Genomic DNA, 14533 nt, shown 5'->3' on the forward strand with positions numbered 1-14533 from the left:
TGCCCGGTGACTTGCGCTTTTAAAATGTCGGTGTTTGTATATGTTAGATCCTTCGACTGCGCTCGGACTGGTGATAAAACTAAGTATTCACCTTTTTTACAAGGGTGCGGGCATCTTGAATATCGTCAATTCTGGTATGCGGTCAAACATCCTTTTGATCTCTCCATGCCGCTGGAAGGTTTTTAGGAAGAATGCGTGATTATCACACATTATTCTTTTGCCTCTCCTATATTTCTCGCACATTCCACGTTGAAAAGCTTTATTATTTTTCGTCCCGCATACCAAATACGGAACCTACGTGACGGAGAATGACAAGAAACAGAAAACGTCAATAATCGACATTGGGGACGGGGGATCGAGGCTACGCTAATGTGACGATAGGTGACAAGCATGGGCGTACCAACCGAGGTGGGGGGGGGGGGGGGGGGAGGGGGGTCTGGTTTGCTTCCTCACTCAAAAACAAGTTGGTACGCCACTGGTGACAAGGCAGGAGGAATAAACTTCCCGTGCCGATAGCGGCTGCTCTCATACACGGCCTCTATTCAGGAAAGCTCTAAGCGAAAGCAGACGTACAATAACGCGTATGGATTAAAAGTTTCTAGAAGAGCGACCTCGTGGCTCTGGGCGTGGGAGCCGGTGCAATGCCAACGCGGCCACGTGCACGCGGCCACGCCCACGCAGCTGCAGGCTAAATCCGTAGCGGCCTTCAGGTCTACGGCGTATCCGCCTCCACTTGAACTTACGAACTCAGCCATCGTTTTCACCAGAGATGGCAAAATTACTTTGAAAAAGTAATTAAATTACAGTACTAATTACTTTTCTGGAAACTGCAATAATATAAATAAATTACATTACAAATTACCGCAGGCTAAAAGTATCGACATTACATTCCAATTACTTCTCAATAGAGATGAAATTACTTTTACGTTACTTTTCAATATCCCGAGGCAATAATTCGTGCTCATTTTATTTAATGTATATGTACTAAACTCAGACCTTTGTGTTTACACCGCAACAGCCATATGCGCCTCAAAGTGAACCATACCGAACAGTCGTTTAGCTGGAGCGCACAGCATAAATGTTGAACTTGATGAATAACTTCTTTAGATGTGACTCAAAGGCAGTCGACTCATCGCTTTCGCTGTTTATTCAACGGTGAAGGTCCTTAGCCAAAGGGTGATATGTTTCTGTCTTCCCGGTTTAGATCATGTTATGGTCCATGTCAGTCTGGTAAGTCGGGCCATGGGAGCTCGTTCTTACAAGGAGTCGTCACGTGAAAAGTTTCTCCTCAGCCTCGGACGCAATCTAATCCTTTCCCCCAGAGCACTAGCTGACATTTTACCGCACATTCCTCTCAAGAAGTCTTGTTCCCCAACACCCGAAGAGCCCAAGTTATTGCGCGTTGTCACACAAGGGGGTTGGATATTTGCCAGGCAGAAGTGTCGCATTTGAGGAAAAGAATGGAGCGAGCTTCCTAAAATGTGTACTTTTCCAACGAATGGGTGGCGTTATCTATCGGTAGCTTATTGCCGAATAAACTTCAGAGGGAAAGGCAGTGACGCATATCCGCGAGCGGCACCTGTTTTGCTCGATTCCCGTCTTTTACGACTAGAACAAGCACCTTTACTTAACAAGCCCAAGGATACGCATGAAACGTTTTGGGGCTTTAAGTAGGCATTTGGGATTAACTATTTTTCCGGTCGTTGGTTGCTAACAATGGTCGAAGCCTACGGTTTGACCTTGCTTGACAAAAGAGCTAGAAGGATGGGGATCTGTTTGTCCTGTCCTCTCAGGTTTTAATATTTGTCGACCTCACTGCTGATATGCCTTTCGCCTGGTAGCTTATAAGCCGTTCATCCCTAAGCTGACAGTGCGGTGGAAGCTACGTGCTCGTTTGAAAAGTCACACGTGTATCTTTCGCATGGTAACCACGCTCTCGTCCATAGCTACGCGCAGAGTAAGCGACGGGCCAGGGGATCAAGGGAAGGTGGTTGATTGGTTCTGGATTGACTTGCATTTCATGGTGGTTCGTGTTTAGCTTTAAAAAACCAAACCAAATGGAATTGATGGCATATCGATAACAATTGTACGACGAAATTGTGCGGTTTTGACTACAGTTACTTTATTCATGTTAGACGGCTTCGTAACGACCTGTGTAATTCCAAGAACTAGAACTTGGCAGTTGATCAATTAACCTAACGATTAATTGATTAATGCTTTAATCACAATTATTTATTAACCGTTTAATCGGTAATACTTTGACGACCCAAAATAAAATAAAAACTAAACGCTTCTACCACGGAGACGTGGACGAGCACACCCGTGTAAATGGCAAACTGGTAAACATGTTACCTAAAGTTAGCTGTAGGGGTGAGATCCCTAACCCCAGGTGAGGGCAGAAGGGTACACGTGTCCCGGCCATTTCAATGTCGTACGAGTGTCCGTTTAGTTCAGCGGACTGTTGCAAAATCAAAGCAGGTCGCTCTCGCCGGAGAATATCACCTAACCTCTTTGCCTCATGCAGATGAAGGAATTATCTAGGAGTATCAGTTTTTGAACTGTTCTCAAAGATACCTCGAGGTTAATTCGAATTCTTTACTGCGCCGTTAAACAAGTAATGAGCAAAAGCAAAACAAAAGAACAAATTAGTTTTGACTTTTGAAAATATTATGCACGAAAATGAACGAGACCGATTAATTGACCATACTTCGTTTCAGCTTCGGTCCGAGCGCGGCCGATGTTATGAGCCGAAGGGCCAATCAAACAGCGCAAAAAACGCAGCGTCATGCTGTGCTCTCTGCGCTTGATAGGACTAGCCGGCGGAGGAGCGCGCACAGAGAGACGGGGAATACCGGCTGGTCCTATAAACTGCAGAGAGCACCCCATGACGTTGTGCCTCTTTCTCTGTTTGATTGGCCCTTCGGCTCATAACATCGGCCGCGCTCAGACCGAAGCTGAAACGAAGTATAATTAATCGATTAAAGGGTGGCGATTAATCGGGCTAAACATTTTAAACGACGCTCAGCCCTACTTCTGGTGAGCTCGTAGCTCCCACCGCACTGTCAGCTTAAGGATGAACAAAGCAGAGCGTCGTCTTCGTGACGTGACGCCGTGAATCTGTCTTGCCTAGAGTTCGTGAGCTGTGGCCCTCAAGCGATGTCTTTACACGTAAGCTTTCCCCCTTCGCCTTTCCTGCCCGCCTTCGTGCGTCTGTCAAGTACTTCGTACGCTCAGGTGGCCGCCGTGTATTTTCTCTGATGTCTCTTTGACGACATTTCACCGTGCAAAATATTTTTTATCTTTTTTTAAAGCTCGCAAACGAGCTTTTTTATTTGGGACAAGAGTAACTTTCAAAAATAGCGAGTTTTCGAAATTACTGCCTGAAAGTAATTCATTACATTGCTGAATTACCAGCCTATAAAAGTCCTTTATTATATTAGTCATCACCACAAAAAGAAATTTACAGTAATGTCATTACTGCCACCTCCGGGTTTTACCCTTGTCAACTAATACCGGACACTTTCCTTTGTGCTTATTCGGGAGCATACAATAGCTTGCACGTTTGGCGCACGTGGCTCGAATTGGAAACGCGGTATGTTTAATCCGTGCTAAGAGTAATTGGCTCTATGAAATGCCTCGGCTTCTCATGATAGTTCAAGTTAAAAAGCTGGGCACATGTGTACTTTATGGATCGACATTCACCACAGTTTTGCGAAATCCAGCTGCAGCGCAAGAAACGTTCATGAACAGCTATATAGCAAGCACAGTAAACACGTATAGCGCCGCGAAAAATGCCAGTTGTTTCGATCACAAGTTGTCAACACATACGATGTTTCCTTTTTTTTTTACCTCCGATGATGAAAGAAAAAAAAAGAAGGAATATAAGAGTGATAAAAAAAACTTTAATATACAGAAAATTTAGACATGTAGTGCAGGTACTTTTCTTTATAATCACCAAGCCAATTTTGTGGCACTGGCTCTCGGATGCTTCTTTAGGGAAGGTCTCCGCCTGGGTTCTCGGGTGGCTATTATTGGAGTTTGCGTTTGTTTCGAACTTCTCGTTTGGACCTTCCCAAAAATGCCATTCTCATCACGTCCATCTCGGTTGGGCCCGCCGCTTTTGGTAACTTCTACATATATCCCTCGCGTTTCATCCTCCCAGAAAACAGTTAAAAGAAAGGCACCTTGAGGTGACGGTGCCATGACTTGGTCACCGTGTATCTTGGACGAAGCTTCTCCGAGTCCGCCCCTCCTTCATCCTAACTCGCCTACACGCACGTGCTCATACACACACACACACGTGTTTGGTCCCCCAGTTTGGTTAAATGGTTCCTGGAATACGTCCGTTCTGCTCTTGAAACATCCAGCGAATGTGAGTACACGTTCGTTGGGTTGTCTGGAAGTGATCGCAGGCGCTGGTAAACACTGAACTGCGCCTTGGCGTCAAAGCGCGGCTCCTATGTCCCCCTTTTGCCGCCCTGCTCTAAAAGGGGCGTGCCCGAGTTTGATAAAACCGGTTCGGAGCGTAATATTCAGGATTTATTGGTATTTACCAAAATCATCGTACCTATACATCTAGTCACGAATGACAGGAGCAGAAGCGGCGAAAATCACGTTTCAAACTGAAAATGTATTGGGAGAACTTGCGCCAAACAAGTACCAAACAAAATATAGAACAAGCGTCGAGACAGCAGAAAAGTGGGAGGCCATTTGACAGCATAGCAGCAACCGAGAGCGGGACTGACTTGACAAGGCGCCGCGCAGCTCCTTGTCTAGTGTGCTGAATTGAGCGGCTGCTTTCCTTTTAGTGAATAAAGTTTAAGCAAAATAAAAATAAATCAAAATGCTCAAATAACTAGCGGTATTTAAAAATCACTTACCAAAGGTCTCGTTTATCTAGCAAAAATATCCGCATGCTGGTTGTCATTTAAAAGGGATACGACCGCACGCACGCACACACGCATACCGCTCATTCCCAAAGATCGTTTGTAATCCAAGTGTAGCACACTCCAGTTTTCTTCCACATAAGTTGACGACGTCCAAGGTTCGACATTAGTTAACTCGTTTCTGTAGCATCTCGATGCTCTGAAGAGCTTGGCTCACAATAGACTAGAAGTTCTTCCGCAACCTCAACCATGTCGTCGAGAAGTCAAGGATGACTGGCCACCATCAGCTCTTTCTGAACTATGCAACTGAATATATCACGCACAAGCAAATGAACAGCCTCGATCAAGCCACGAAAGGCAAGGGCTGTCTCACTTTCTCTAGCAGAAGCATAGCAGCGGCATTGTTTTTGCTGATCAATGCTTGTTGAAATGACTCGCTCTCAAGCTTGCATCTGGTACCCAGGCAAATTATTCGTTAACCCTAAATGGGTACCGTCTGGAAGGTTGGATATCCCAAACTTACTTAAAACGTCCCGAACTGAATTAACTATTTAAAACATGAAGGAAACTCGTAAAGGAAATGTACTGGCACAGCTGTTTGTAAACGGGCAGGAAAACAGACTCAAAATATTGTTTTCATATCTGCTAGAAGTTTATTACACACAGCATGTTCCGTAAACAAGTACAAACATGCAAGAGAACTGCGAAATGTAAAGAGATACTACTAAGCTTTTATACAAAGAAAATTGCAAAGCAAACAAAAACCGGCGTAATTCTAGGCAACATTGCTGGAAAAATAAATGGCCCGAAAATCTACCGAAATTCTACCTCTCATTGGCGGTGGCAATCAGTTTATCGCACGATGTTTCATCGACGGATTGTTTTTTGCAAACAGCTATAATTGGCTTTTTTTTGTAACAAGTCAGCTTAAATTGTCGCCGAAAATAGATTGTAGGGTGGGCCACGTGGGTTAACGTTTTTGTATTGAGCCGTCGCAGAATGTCGCCGCGAAGCTGCGTGGATGGGTCTGCCGGCCAGTGACACACCCGCGAAAAAATGTCCCTGCAGCGTGCAATTCGCCTAACGAGTGTCGATTGTATGTTAAGCGAAACATGTCCATGAAGAGCGTGTCCACGTAACGTGTTTTCACAGAGCACCGGGAGAATAAGAAAATCAGTATTTTGTCTGCAGTTGTCGCATGATTTTAGACATAATGGCAGTCGACTGCCGGTACAATTTCGGGGAAATTATTTTCCCGGCTTCTAGGAAAGAGTCACTGCATAGTTCTAGACGTAATTCGGAACAGAACGGTTAATTGTTGACAAGAGGTAGGTTGCAGCGCACTTACGATGAAAATACTGGACTTGAAAGATGTAATCCGAGATATACGTCGACACGGGCACTGCAGAACAACTACTCAATCATTAAAACGAGAAAGGGGTCCGTAGACATCGAACACGATGTGGCAGAAGCAGTCATTTGCCAAACCGAACACTAAACGCGTCACAAGAATTTCCTGGGGTTCTTTAAAAAAATCGCTTGCTGCCCGAAACACGCATAGAACTTTTCGAACACTGGTAGCCTTGGTGCACTTCGAGCACGTTGTCGTGGACGAAATCTACGGCAGCTCCGGAGGTCGCAGCACAGCACACAAGAAACCATACTTCGTTTCCCCTTAGGTCCGAGCGCGGCGGATGTTATGAGCGGAAGGGCGAATCAAATGGCGCAAAAAGCGCACCGTTATGGCGTGCTCTTTTCGTTTGATAGGACAAGCCGGCGGACGAGCACGCACAGAGAGACGGCGAACAACGGCTGGTCTTCTTAGGTGCAGAGAGCACGCCATGACGTGTGCCGTTTTCGCTGTTTGATTGGTTCATCGGGTCGTAACATTTGCCGCGCTCGGACCTAAGGTGAAAGGAAGTATAGGCGAGGAACCAAGCATTCCGGGATTGGGAAAAAAAACTACTACGTTATCCGTGAAACCATTACAACGTGATCTAGCTCCTGCAGTTACCCGCGTCCAGAGAGCAGAGTCAAGTGATAAAAATAATCCGGTTGATTGTTCCGGTAAGTGCGCACTTTTCCACGCTTTCAGCTTAGAAAGAGAGGAAAAGGAGAGAAGGAGTAGGAAAATAGCAGCTCTTTCAAGGCCAAAAGGGGGTGCGCTCGCAAAAGCTTATCTTTAGGGCATCACAACAATGAACACGAGAGGATTCGACACTTTTATATCCTCTCAAAGGTTCGACCCAAAGTTAATAGTGCAGTGGATTCTGTCTGTGGCCTTCACCTTCAGGCAGGTACCGTGCTCTACCTTTTCTTTATCTTGGAGACTGTAGTCACGTGATCCTAACCGGAGACCCGATTGGCCTGAAACAAGCATAGCGTCTACTCTGTTGTCCCTACCGAGTGAACAGGACAGGGCCATACTTCTAAAAAAACTGCCCAGCCCAAAAGTAACCCCGGAAACGGGGAGTTTGAAGATCCAGTGTTTTACGCCGTATAATACAGACTATAATATAAAATGAAGAATTAACCGCGACTACGTTGACCGCAACTACGTTGACCGCGACCACGTTGACTGACCCCGTTCGCTCTGCTAAAGCTTGAGCGTGGGACTCTCGAGCAGCGTTAGCTTGCTGATGATGCACGACGCCGATTTATCGTTGAGAATCCTTTGCCATGCGAATGCGAAAACGTTCTCGTGCTTGGCGTACCTTACGCTGCAGCGCTTGTCAGCAACCACCCGCGCAGCATCGCAACCTTTTTGGCGCCTGTTGGCAGTCTACGAGCGCCGGCAGTTCATCGTTGCGACTGGAATGCGAGCATTTTGCTCACTTAGTACACCAAGCGTCACTGGCGTCAATCACCACGATAGCGTCAATAGCGTCACGGCGCTGCCGCCACCCGCCAACAACCATCTTGCTAACAACAAAGCTAGCGCTCTGCCCGTCTACGTCGCCACGGAAATAATCTTTTTTCATGTGGGTTTAGATTGTGAGCGTTTCCATTACCAGATTTACCCGACGATGTCAGCTTTCGTTGACACAGGACATAATTATCCTAACACCTATTTAACAGGTTACTGAGACAAGCTTAATTTTAATCAATATGTAAAAGCCATCATGTTTAGGCTCCTTCAAAACACAAAGCCCGAAAGATCCAACCTTATACGATCCAAAGAAAAGCTGATCGGGGCGCGTGGCTATAACGTGACGGCAGGGTTGGGCAAAAATACTCAAAAATGTGTTTGGAAATAGAAATACTGGGATACATTAAAATAGTAGCTAAAATACTAATCCTTAAATATATCTGAAAAAGTGTATCGCGATACGTATAGGAAATACATTTTAAATAGAGGCAAAAATTATTTGGAAGTACAAATACAGGAATACATTTTAGGGAGGGCAGAAATACAGATACAGAAATACTAATACCGCAATACATTTTTCGAATTCGTTTGAGACGCCAGTTGAGATGAAGCTTGAAGTTGGAAGTGGAAGTTTTTGATCCCGAAATTACTTTCCCGTAGGCTTGGCACTTCACCTTGAAGGTAGTGGTTTCAGACGACGTGGAGTCTTCAATGGGCTTAAAAAAAACGTTCCATCAAGAACTGTCCGCGGTCCCTTCCCTGAAATCCTATATGTCTGACGAGGGATGCGAAAAGACTTCGACCGCTAAATAACTGATATGTCATCCTAAATTCCATCAAATCATCACAACGCCCCTGTTCAATAAGGACGCCCCTGTCAACATTGATCACATGATGTCAAGGCGGAATGGACTGGTATTCTTGATCTGTAGATGTGGCCTTGACCATGAAACTTTACCACCTTGCTGTATGAAAGGACAATACGTACTTTCGTTGTAGGTTACCTCGTTGAATATCATGCAGGCGCATTTGGAATTTTCGAGAATAGTGAACGACCTGAAACATTCCGGAACACATGCCTTATCTTCTGTTACGGCTGAAGAAACGATGCGGCGGCATCCCTGTCGTGAAGGTCCTTCCTGCCGACCCTGCGCCACCGACGCATGAATTGCAGTCCTCAAGTTTTGCCTAGCATCATCCAAACAGAGGCTTCGTGGATTGCGACCTTATATTGCCGGCACAAGTGCGAGCCCTTCGAGAAATAGCGCGCTCGAGACGAGTCGCAGGTGTACGAAGTCTGGGTCGGCACAGCGAGGCCACGTCTGGCCTCCTTTCTGGGTTTCGGATCACCAGAGCAGCGGGTGACGTTCACGTCGGCTGATGACGTACCCTTGAGCCGTGAAATATTACGGGCGCAGCCGCAGACGCCTTCGAATATGTGTTGAACTTCACTGCGTGAGTCATTCCATCTATTTCAAGTCAACCACCGCCAAGCTCGTGCTGCAACGAACTGTGACTCAGCTTTGCCGGCTGGGTGTACTGTGTACGCTAAGGCAAGAGAAGCGGTTAGCCGCGGGCATTGGATGCCACAAACATTGACTCAAGAAATCCCTACCTAAGGACCCGCGGCAGAAGATGCTCTCACTCCACTCTTGGCACGCCACCTGGTTCGAGTCCCCGACTACGCAACACTTCTCAGAAGAGAGAAGAGGATGCATAAAAAAATAGTTCGGAGAATCGGAGGGAACTTCGGTAGGCATGGAAACAATGCCCCAGCATCTCCTTGACCCAGCATCTCAGAAGTAAAAAAAAAAAAAATGAAATAAAAAATAGACGCGTTGGGATTTTTTTTTCGGGGGGGTATTGCTCAAGAGATGTATCGCAATACATTTCACCCTGATTGTATCGCGATACAAAGAAATATTCCAAATGTATTTCAATACAGGAATACAGATACATAGTAAAAGAAATGTATCGCGATACAGAAATACAGATACGAAATGTATTTCTGAAATACAATCGGGATACATTTGTATCGCGATACTGCCCAACTCTGCGTGGCGGTGCACTAAACTGGGTGCATTGATATATTTAGAGGTTTTTAAGGGAGAGGAGGGTGCTTATGATCGGTGTACAAGTACACTGGCTGGGTAACGAGGATGCGTTTCTCAGGAAAGGAATGCATGTGCGCCCGATGTCACCCTACTACACCCATTTTTTCTTAGAGTGTTCCAACGAGGAATCTGACTATTGCAATACAAACACGGCCATTGCAGCCGCAGATAATGCTGTGGCGTGCACGGTACGGGGCTCAATCGTTGGATGAGGTCTATGCAAGAGAACACAGAGGCAATGCACAAGGCCGAAACGCCACCCAAGACCGAACTCGGAAACCTGTCAACTAATATAATGCTATGCACTGGAAAACCATATACGCTGATACTTAATGTGGATGTATCCAACAGTCTGGTCAATGGATCCGTCGGCATACTGCAACGCATACAATACGACACGCTTCGAGCGCTGGAACACATTTGGTTGCAGTTCGATAAGCTTGGTTCCAAAATTGCGTTTGGAACCGTGGCGGCCGAGAAATCCTGGCAGTTACGGGCGCCGAACAGAAAAATTCAGCAAAATTGGATACCAGTCGAAAGACGCACAGTCACTTGCGTCATTGATAAGAAGACGAGGATATCTATGAGGAAATGCCAGCGACCCGTTGTGTGGGCAAGTGCTATCACTGTTTATAAATCACATGGAGGGACGTATGAAAACGTGGAGCCAAGAGTCATCCGCATAAATTGGTATACCTGGCACTGAGTCGTGCTACAGTCATCAGCCGGCTCTACCAAACCACTGCGGACAATAGACAGTTTAAGTATAGCATTGGTGGCTCTTGCGTACACAATACGCGATAGTATAGCGTACGCTAAGAACGACACGCTCAGACCGATTTTTGTTGTGCGTTACGTTTCCGAGTGAACACCTGGCATGATCTTGGTTAAATTTGCCAGAGCCGTAGAGATCCGTGTGCCTATAGCGCCACCTTGCTCCTGATAATAAATATTGAAAATGAAAACGTGTCCAGTCATTTTATTCCAAGTTAAATCAAGCCTCAGCTGCCTCGTCGAGTGCGCTTTTCTGCGGGGTACAGAGGAGTACGAGCATGGGTAGCCAAATTCGATCAGGGAGCCACCCTCACTTGTCCCGTGGAAACAGAACTTTTCATAAATGCTATGGCAGAATGAAATCCATGACCTACTGATGTCCAGTGCATAGCGAAACTTCGCTGATTTCTTGAAGGGTCGTTCGTCCGTCGGCGATGAACTGAGCGAATAGGCCTAGCGTTGAGCAGATCGCAGCGTTGACGCACATTGCAAGCGGTGAACACTTTCTCTGTGCACTCCTTCAGCTGCACGGCGATCTGATTCGACCGCGGTACGTACCGAAAAGGATTGCCGCGCTGAACAGCCCGTTATTTGACCGTTCACGTAACACAGAACTTCGAGAACACCACGACGCCCTTGCTGCACCAGTCGAGGTAACCGCCATCTTGAAACTGGCGCTCTCGTTGGGCCCGAGATCTCTCGAGAGCTTCCCGGAAAGCCTGCTACTCCGCAACGCAACATCCCCAGCGTTGCGTGCGTACGCAATACGCTAGCCCTACTATTGCGTTCTGGGCATGCGCACTCACGACTCGCAATTTCTTTGCGTACGCAAAGCTATAGCGTACGGTCCACTAAAACTGTCTAATGACTTTACGTTCTACTACGGCAAACGCAATCCGGACAGGGCGCTACGTGATGAGTTTCGTCGTTTGCTGCCAAAGAAACGCCAAACTGTCACTGCCAAGTGCAACGCCATGATTGAGAAATCGCGCTTCTTCTCCGCCGCCGCGCTTAATGTTCGCTCTCTGCCGGCGCATGCCAAGGACGTACACCATGACCACATCCTACGCGATGCGTCTGTACTTTGGCTCTCAGAAATGTGGATAAATCCACAACAGGTGCTAGAAATCAGACTACCAGTACTGCTGCGGCGCCAGTGGAGAGCACAGCAGAGCGGCGGAAGTGGACATCTGCATTCGTACGGGTCTGTCTGTTATACCAATCGATACCTTTGGCACGTCAGACGAAGTTGGTGAACTCAGTGCCGCCAAGTTCGACGACGGTTTGCCAGTGGGGGCTCGGTATCTCTCGCCTACAGCACTCACCAAACATGTCGTGCATTTTCTACGACGTGCGTTAAGCAGACGTGGATCCACACCAATGTTAGTAGGGGCGAGGGACTTTAATGCAGACTTAACGACAAATATGAACTTCATACCACTCATGCGGGAAAGCACACCATTTCTCTCCTTCCTAACTCCTCGGACCAAATGGACGGACCTCGTCTTTCAAAATCAGCCCCTGCTCCAGCACCCCGAACGCATATTCTATCACTTCTCAGATCACAAGGTTTCCTTTATATCAATCACGGACTGGGAGAGAACTGGTATTTAAAGAACGACTGGAAGAGGAGAGTGACTTATATTTGTATATATATTGTGTGGATTTTGGACGCCAAACTCTGGCGACGATCTGGAGGGCGCGCGAGGAGGAAAGGAGAAGGAAAGGAGGAGGGGAGGAGTAGGAGGAAAGGAAGAGGAGGAGGGGAGAAGGATTGTTTCCTCGGACGGTCTTGGTGCCTTGAGAGGCGTTAGGCAGGCCACTCGGAGGAGCATCTACCAGCTTTGTTATTAGGTGGAGCCTACAAGGCATTGTGGTGCTAGACAAGGAGTTGTGGTGAACACGTGGAGGAGAGGAGGAAGAGGAAAGGGGAAGGGGGCATGAGTATTGTTCCCTCGGACGGTCTTGCGAGCCTTGAGAGGCGTAAGGCAGGCTACTTGGAGGAGTATCTACCAGCTTTGCGATTATTTGGAACGTCCAAGGTATTGTGGTGCACATGTGAAGGTGAGGAGGAGGAAAAGGAGGAGGGGAAAGGAAAAGGGGAGGTGGAGGGGAGAGAAGCAGGAGGAGGAGGAGGAGGAGGAGATGGAGGAGAAGGAGTATTGCTCCCTCGGATGGTCTTGCATGCCTTGAAAGGCGTAATGCAGGCCACTCTGAGGGCATCTGCTAGCTTTGTTATTAGCTGGAGGGTACAAAGTGTTGTGGTGCACACGTGGAACGGAGGAGGAGAAGAGAGGGGGAGGAGGGGATGAGGAGAAGGAGGGGAGAATAAGGTCTACGAAAGAAAGGGGAGGTGGGGAGAGAAGGAGGAGGAAAGGAGGAGGGAGGAAAAGGAATGTAGGAGGAGGATACGAGGAGAAAGATGGAAAGAGGAGGTGGATTTGATACGGAGCATCGTAATCGTTACGTCACCTGCGCTGAGGTAGTTGTTTGTTCCTTCCCTCTGCCTTGCGGCAGGCGTTATGTTGGCCAGATGGGTCGCTGCCTTAATGAGACAGGCTAAGGGATCATTCCTACAACGTCTCTTCGATAATTTCTGGTCACCTTGGCATGCATTGTCGTGACTGCAGATGCCCGCTTTCAACTTTGTGAGATTGTGAAACGTCACCGGGACCAGCTGACACGTGAAATTCTCGAGGCATTTGAAATAGAAAGATTAGGCGCTGTGTGTGTCAGCAGTCCTTCGGTTGCCTTGTCAAGGAAGGAGATTGATTTTCTGGCCTCTTGATTCGCTTGACTTTATGGCGTGCACCCTGTATGGCTTTTTAGAGGCGGTGCTTTTACTTTTTTTTTGTGCTTTTTAGGCTGATCCTTTTCCTTTTTTCTTGACAGTGCTTGTATACATTGCACCGTTGCGCTCAATAAAATTTACTTGCGAGTCAGCGCTTTGTCCATTGTCTTCCTTCATACGGTCCGTCGTTTTTTGCGCTGTTTTTATCGTCTAAAGGAGGAGGATGATGAAAAGAGGACGGGAAAAGGAGGAGGAGGGGAAGGGAGGAGGAAAAGAGTAGGAGGAGAAGGGAAAAGAAGAAAAAAGGAGGAGGAGGGGAGGAGGAAAGGAGCAGGAGGGTGGAAGGGGGAATCTATCACCACTCATAAACCACAGGCATGCACGTATGAAAACGTGGCGCACTCTTATGCCAAGTGGCCATATACATGCGTACGGGTCTGTCTGCTGCACCAATCGATCTCTTTGGCATGTCAGACGAAGCTGGTGAATTGTGTGTCGCCAAGGTGGTGGCCCAGTATCTCTCCACTACAGCACTCACCACATATGTCGTGCACTTTTGCGACTTGCCTTAAGGACATGTGAATCCACACCTATGTCTAACTCAGTAGTAAGGAACTTTATTGCAGACTTAAAGACAGAGACGAACTTCATACCAGTCATGCAGGAAAACCATCCCATTTCTCTCACTCCTAACTCCTCCCACTGCTGTGACGACCCCTCGGACCAGATGGACAGACCTCGTCTTTCAAAATCAGCCCTTGGTCCAGCACGTCGAACACACATTCTCTCACTGACTGGGGAGAGGACTGATATCTAAAGAACCAGTAGAGGAGGAGAGTGGTCTATATTTCTAGATATTGTGGGGAATGTGGTAACGGAACTTTGGCGACGATGCGGAGGGCACGCAAAGGGCAAGCGTGGGGTTAAGAAACGGGACACGAGCAGTCTTCGACATCGCCAAGAGCAAGTAGGATGACATCGAGAAAATCACGTGCTTCGTCAAGGTGTTTACTGTAACGCGGTCCTGTTTTCTCGCCTTGCTCCTGCTGTCCTGTTTTGTGGCATCCGCAGGACATGAACAAAGTGGACCTTCCAGATG

Source organism: Ixodes scapularis, unplaced genomic scaffold (assembly GCF_016920785.2).
Source record: "Ixodes scapularis isolate PalLabHiFi unplaced genomic scaffold, ASM1692078v2 PGA_scaffold2__306_contigs__length_199485367, whole genome shotgun sequence".
Classification (NCBI taxonomy): Eukaryota; Metazoa; Arthropoda; class Arachnida; order Ixodida; family Ixodidae; genus Ixodes; species Ixodes scapularis.